Source organism: Podarcis pityusensis (genome assembly GCF_964106645.2).
Source record: "Podarcis pityusensis genome assembly, chromosome: 7".
Lineage (NCBI taxonomy): Eukaryota > Metazoa > Chordata > Lepidosauria > Squamata > Lacertidae > Podarcis > Podarcis pityusensis.
Genome location: NC_138031.1, coordinates 39,853,299 through 39,860,883, shown reverse-complemented (window position 1 = coordinate 39,860,883; position 7,585 = coordinate 39,853,299).

Genomic DNA, 7,585 nt, shown 5'->3' with positions numbered 1-7,585 from the left:
TCTCATTATAAAGCCATAAATTGTGAATAGTGCCTTTTTATTTTAAAAGCCTCATGAAATTTATTGTCCACTCTATCACAAAGCTGATTATTGAAAGCATATGATACACAAGGCATCATGAGAATGCATGAAACTTTCTGCTTTCGTAGAAACAGCATTTTTCAGGTTAGAGTAAATGAGGTTACAGGCCAAAGATTCCTGCAGCAGATATCTGCAAGAAAAATGAGCAGTTACAAATAACCTAACCTTATTCTTTTTTCTTCAGAAAAGTTGATTGAAGCCACGAGATTGTTTTCGCCAGTGTGTGGATTGTGGACTCTCACTCTTATGTGTTTTTGGTTGATAGTTTATGATTTAAATATTTCAGACACCTTAATGACGACATTGTAGGATTAGCCTGTCAAATTATTTCATAAAGCCCATATGAAATTGAAGACATGAGCTTGGCAAGGTCTCAGACTGATGAAAACCTGATGCAGAGTATCTAAACATAATTGAGGTGGGAGACAAAAATACCTACAAGCCGGACATAAGCAGAATTCTTTCATAGAAAGAATTCATAGAAAGAATTACTTGGAGTACTTGTAATAATAATAGGCACAAGGACTTTATTGATGTTGTTTTTTTTCCAAACCAATCAAAAAGTTTGTTCCCACTGCACTAATATTCATGCATCATACCCTTTTTTTGAAAAAAGAACCCAGTTATTCCATCCAATAGCTAGTAATAATGGTGACAATATCAGTATGTCATCAAGGACAATTAACCTTTCTCCATTGTACTGTTATGACAATCAGACTTGATAGCTTTGAAAATCAACAAAACACAATTTTTAAAAAACCTATCCAGCTTGATTTATTCAGAAATGTGGTGTTAATGCTGAGGTTCATTTGCACAAAATAGCCCTCATCGAGCAATCCAATCTCCATCCCCAATCCACCATATCAGAGGTGCTTTGAATATAGTGGGGTCTCTGCCGCTCTGTTCAGCCCTGCCACTCCCAGACTGGAGTTAGGATTGCTCCCGTATTTATTCACCGGTTGTCAAGCCTACCACATATCTGCCTCGTCCTTTGAAGAGGCAATTCAGAATGTAAATGCACCTGCAATTCCCTGTGCCAGCTTTGTTGCATCTGCACTTGACAAGAGATGTAAAGCTGCAGACAGGGAAATGGAAGCAGATTTGTGGTTGTTTATGTAAGCAGTTTGACCCATTCATATTGTATATTATATGTAATATGAAAAGCCTCAATAAATGTTTTGACAGATATGATATAGTGGCAGAGAGCAATGATTGTAGGGTTTTAAGTCAGCCATTCTCTCAGTTCACACTGGCAGGCAATCAACTCTTGTCCACCCACTTCCTGTCTGGCATAGCTTATTAAACAAGATGGCTTGGTGGAACAGATCCCAAACAATAAGAATCCTGGGCACAGTTCAGAGAAATCTAGATAGGATGCATCCTTATTGTACAAAATCCAGTGCTTCTGATACCTGGTTACATTCCCAGTAATTTTTGCACAGTGGTTCCCTTTTAAGTGCTGTTCTCTAACTTTTGAGTTGAAATAAATAGCTGTAAAATAGTTGTATTAATCTTCATGTTCCCTTTTCAAGTACTGTTAAAAACTGGACACATGCTGACGGGCTGTTGGAAGTTGTAGTCCAAAACATCTGGATTTATGGTAGGCTGCAGCATTTGATACATTGTTGATGTTTGTACTGTGGAATTGCTTCAATATATTTTATGGGAAGCAATTCATAACTGGAATCAAATAAATGAATACAGATATTATTTTTTGCCGGATTTCATTTTGCACATCCTCCATGCTTTACTTTATGTTTCCCATTCATTTGAGTTCAGAGAGAGAGAGAGTTCACTAGAAGCTTTTAGGAACTGGCTTGGACTGACTAATTCTGCATCTGCCTAAATATTCAGCTGTGAAATGCCCAAGACTGATTTCTTTCTAGCCCTTCTGTAACTTGATTTCACAAGCTGCGTGGTGTAGCAAATCACTTTAAGAGCCGGACAAACAATATGAAGCCAGTAAATGTCAGAAAAACCAGTCTGCAACAGAGGGGCTGGATCAAGTTGAAAATTGCCTAGGAGGAAGATTTTACTATTTTGTCAAATTAAAACTGAAGGAAAATTCAAAACACACACACACACACAACCAAAAGCAAACCAGTTTAAAGCACTGCCTCTCCCCCTCAATTAAACAGTTCTTTGGAAGGGATACAATATGTTTTTGCAGATTTAGTACCGCTGTAGAATCAACATGATGATAATTGGAGAACCATAGCACTGGAAATGTTCATTCCCCAAATAGATCAACTGAAAATCAAAGCACAAAAACACCAGGTTTTTTTTTAACAGCTGTTTACCTTTTTAATTGATGTCCTTTTGGTTTCAGCTCCTAGCTACTGAAACCTTTTTCAATTATGGATCTTCTGTCACACATTGGCTCACCAAAAGGCTGGACAAAAGAACTGGCCAGATTTGTTGCAGAAACATGCATAGAAGAACACAGAAGACAGTGGAAAGGATCTGAAGAAACGGCACGCACAGGTTTGGGTTGGAGAAGACTTCATGCAGACTTCATGCAGAGCTGCTCCCTATCTCCCTCAGAGCTGCTTCCACTGGCAAGGAAACTGCCCCATATGTGCATCTCTTTCTTTGGAACCCTGCCAACAACAATAAGCCCAACAGAGAACAATGGTGGGGCTGAGGTCATCGTTATACCAAGGATAGGGAACCTGTGACCCTCCAAATAACCAATGGACTACAACCCCTATCATCCCTGACCATTGACCATGCTTGCCAGAGCTGATGGAAGCTGGAATCCAACAACATACGGAGGGCAACAGGTTCCCCATCCTTGCCAGGGAATAAGCTCCATTGTACTCAACTGGACTTTCTTCTGAGTAGTCATGCATAGAACTGTGCTATTTGAGTTTAGGGGGGAAAGATGTGGCGTAACTAACAATTCACAGCATCAAGTTAGCCTGGAGAGTATCTATGCTGAGTGAGAGTCATTAAGTACCCCATGCAACTCAAATAATATCTTGGAGACCTTGTTAACCCTTCATTTTCAGCAGGTGATAATGTAAGCTGATTTGAACTGGGCACACAGAGGAAGCAGTCACAAGCCAACTTCACATACATGCCAGTCTCATCCCAGATTCACTCAATTCACATGCTCCACATACTGATCTGGCACTGTGAGTTTTTCACCTCAACGAAGGACAGTATGCAACTGAGTGTCAGGGACTGGGCAGAGATGGAATGGCAGAGACCACCTCCGCATCCTGACCCTTCCAGGGAGGAGGAGGAGGAAGGCAGTATATATTTACAACAAGCTTTGAAGGAGGTTGTAGCTCAGAGGCAGATGAAGGGAAAAGTTGGGATATCATGGGAGAGCCAAAATACACCCGGCTGACATGTTGTCATTAAAAAGCATTCCAGACCCTCCATCTCCCAGAACCTGGCAAGCCTTAAAAGTAGGAGAGCAGAGAGCTCAAAGACAGAAGGCACATAGCATCACCCGTAGAGGAGATGATGATGATGACGAATCAGGAAGTGGGAGAGAAGGGAGAGGGATGGAGATTAACTCAGGACAACACCATTATTCGAGGGTGGGTTCTATAGCCTCTCTCTGTAAAGATTGAAATAAAAAAAGTACTGTAAGAAACTTTTCCTTGTCTTTATACTTTCCTGGGCAACCAGCCAGGAGCCGCTGACAGCATCCTGACCATATATCCAAGGTTGTAGTCCTGCTCATACCAGACCAGGAGAAAGCATGTGTGCTGCAGGGACTGCTGCAGCTTCAAGGTCCATAGATCTCCTCTCTGTACCTTTTCCTGCATGGAAATTAAAGGTGATATCCAATGTCAGTCATCCTATGAGAGTTACTTTGTTGGCTATCACTCCAATCTCTGTGTGGGAAATGTAATGTATGAAGTGACTCTTGGGAACATTTTGGATTCTAGCGCCTGATGCTTTCTCTCAAGAAAGATAAGTAAGTATGAATAAGTTCAGAGTAACTAAATTGTGGGGGAAGGAAGGGTAACTATGCAGCTTTGTATGTGTATATGTGACTACAGATTTATGCTAGCTGTCATTCCCAAAATGTAAAAGAATGACAACCAACATTATTGTGTGCTACAAGGCTGTGTAGCTTCCATAGTAAACAACAATAATAGCTTATTAATTAGTGTAAAATGTTCAGTCAAAAGAGCTGTGTAGCTTCCATAGTAAACAACAATAATAGCTTATTAATTAGTGTAAAATGTTCAGTCAAAAGAGCATTTTTTCACAGTAAAATCAGCCAGTGGCACACTTACAAGCAAGGCTAGCAATGCTACAGCAAACAACGTTCACTATTTTAAAAAGAGGTTTAGGAAAACAATGTATTCATGAGACAAATTAGATCTGTCTATATGCTGGTCAGTCACTGAGTGTTGCCTTTTTAAAAGTTTTAGCTCAAGAACCAGTTGTGCATTAAGTAAAGCCAAAATTCACACAGCTGGAGCGACATACTGATAACTAACCAAGACAAGATTCTTGATTTGATGGCCTTTGGCCTGTGACAGCATGGTGGCTCTTTTTATCTTCCACTTTCCCTGGGGTGCAGTAAAAGAAAGAGAAGGACTCGTAGAGAGGACCTCTCTACACAATCAGTCAAAGCATGCCTGGCCACATTTTAACCTTTGCGCAAGATGCCCATAAATTCCTTTTCAATGACAATGGCATGAGATCCCAGACATAAATAACCAGCAAGAGGAATGGCCTTACTGAGGATGATAAAACCTCACAATATAGACAAGCTGCCCTTCCTTCATTCTAAAAGGAAAAACAAGTATCTAGCAAAACTAGTACCTGAGCTTGTTATTTTCTTTCTCCCTCCACTTTCCTTTTTCTTTTCATGCTTTTTAGCTTTCAAGTCTGTGGGCAGAGGCCATCTTGTTGATCACAGGAAGCCTCTGAAGAAGCCTTTTTTTATGGAAGGATGGAGTAAAAACACTTTAAGTAAAATAAAAGTGAATGTGGATTTAGCAGCATCATTTGCCACAGCACTGCCAGACTCCTGACATCCACTTACAGAGAGATGCAAGTGGGACAAACCACATATTGGCAGCACAGGTAGAGCAGCCAAAAGTAATTTTTTAAGTGTATTAATATAATACCTGAAGATGGGTAAGGTTCTTTTTGTATGAGTTTTAAAACTATTCTTACTTGTTTTCATGATAGGTTTGCAAATCACCATGACAAACAGGGAAAAGGCAATTCATAAATCCCAAAATCACCACCATCCTTGCCATCATATGCTGTTCCTCCTTGTCACCACCACTGTTGTCGAGGGCAGAGCAAGAAGCATGTGAGCCAGCCAAGCAGGTGGTGATGGTGAAGAGGAGGACTGGATCTCCTTGATGACTCCCCTGTGGTGGTGGGGCCCCTCAGAAGAGGACCAACCGTGCTGGCCCAGGATGCTAACCCACTGGCAGTCGATTGTTTGAAAAAGGGACAGTACTTCAGAGGGCTGAGCATTCCCTAGCTGGACTTAGCCAGAAACTAGGGTGCAGCTGTTGGGAGAACTGTCCCGCTCACATCCATTCTAAACACATGGTTTCCCCCAAAGAATCCTGGGAGTTGCAGTTCACCCCTCACACAACTACAGTTCCCAACACCTTTAACAAACTACCATTCCTAGGATTCTTTTGGGGAAGCCATGCGTGTTAAATGTGCTTTAAATATGTAGTGCAAATGTGAGCTTCTGGGGATCTGCCACCTGCTCAAGGAGGTTCTGTGTCTTTCAGATTGAATTCTTGTAAACACATCAAATATTGCAAGGATGCTCTATGTCCACAATATTCACTCATCCAAAGGAAACTAATCTTGCTGGTGCTGCCCCTGGATTTTCAAGAGGGTTATCCCAGCTCTTCACAGCTCTTCTCTGTACCATCTGTCTGCATTTTGCAAACATTCTAAATGTTATTATTGCAACCCCTCTTCTCCTGGGCTCAGTCTTATCCGTGTTATCCCTGATTATATTCCTGATGTTCCATCGCCCGCCCACCGTCTGCTGAACAATCTGATTGCCAGTATTACTGTCTCAGTGAACACTGAGAATTGGCCCTGGAAAGTCTAATTAAAGGATCCTAAGAGTTTCTGGTGACAATCTGTCACGTGACATAAATCTGGCCAAAAGTTCTCAAGTCACTGACGAAGGTCTGACATTCTGAACAACTGTGGAGCAACCTGCAAAAGCTAAAATGCAAAACCAATTAAAGGTTGCATTCTATAATAAACTGTTATCCTTCTGTTTTTAAAGGAACTGGATCCCCATTCATTTTTCATAACGATTGCACCACTGATCTTATCTGTGAGGATAATCCCTCTCTCACCCAGACACATACTAACCAAACAATGAATTAAAACAGGTGTCACCAACTCAGCCCCAAGAAGCACCTTTTCCAAATGATTTTTGCTGGTTTAATATGTGTTCATATATCAACCTTTGATGTGTGTCGATAGTGATATATCGTGCTTCCAATGTTTATTTTTGTAAGGCACCTGAGGGGATGGTTGTTATGGCTGGGGACGATGGAAGTTGTAGTCTAAAACACCAGGTTGGTGAAGGCTGCTTTAGGATAACAGTTGCAGCTTAATGCATGTACCTTTAGATGATTTATTGGGTTGGATCCAGATTAAGGGCTCTTCCACACTTCTACTTGTGCTGTGCCTAAGAAAGCATGGGTCAGGGGGGAGTTCCATTTTACCTGTACTTTCTTCAAGCAGTTTTCTCCTGAGCCTGCTCCTTCCCAAGGGACAGTCTGCTCTTTAGCCAGTGGTGGACTTTGGGCTTTCACATTTCAGCGGCGCCCTGAGTGGTGCCAAAATTTGGTGCCTCCTACCTCTCACCCTCCATGTTATATCTTTGTTGTGGTGCCCCCTGCAGCACCCTCTTGGTTTGGCACCCAGTGTGGGTGAACTGGTCACACTCTCCTAAATCCGCCTCTGCTTTAGCAACAGATCAGAACAAATGGCAATCCAGGGAAAACCCAAATTGCCGGCTGCTCCAGTTGAGCGCTAAAGAGTGGCATTTCCTGGGGGAAAGCAGCAGGACAAGAGGCAGTGTGGATAAGCCCTTAGGCATGCATCAATTTGTTCAACCACTACGCATTACATTTATATGCCATCTTTCTTCCTTTGCATTTCAACTGAAACAAATGGCTGAATGCTATGAAAACTAATGCTGTGAAAGATCTGTGCCTATGATCCTGGATCGCTGCTGCCAGTCAGAGTAGACAATATTGAAACAAGTGGGTAGATAGTTTGAGTTCGTCTAAGGCAGCTTCTGATATGTGTGCACTCTGGCTCTTCAATGAATGCACAGAGCGGAACATGGGACCTTCATGGGACCGGTCAAGGCAAACTTCACAAAACCACCATAAATGATCCAGTGAGCCAGATGCTGCCTAATAAACAAGTTCACAAATTTTTGAAAACTGACCATGTCCAAGCGTTTGATAGGCTTGTCCACTGCGGTGTCATGGAGGGTTGTCTATTTTGGGGAAATGGAGCAACT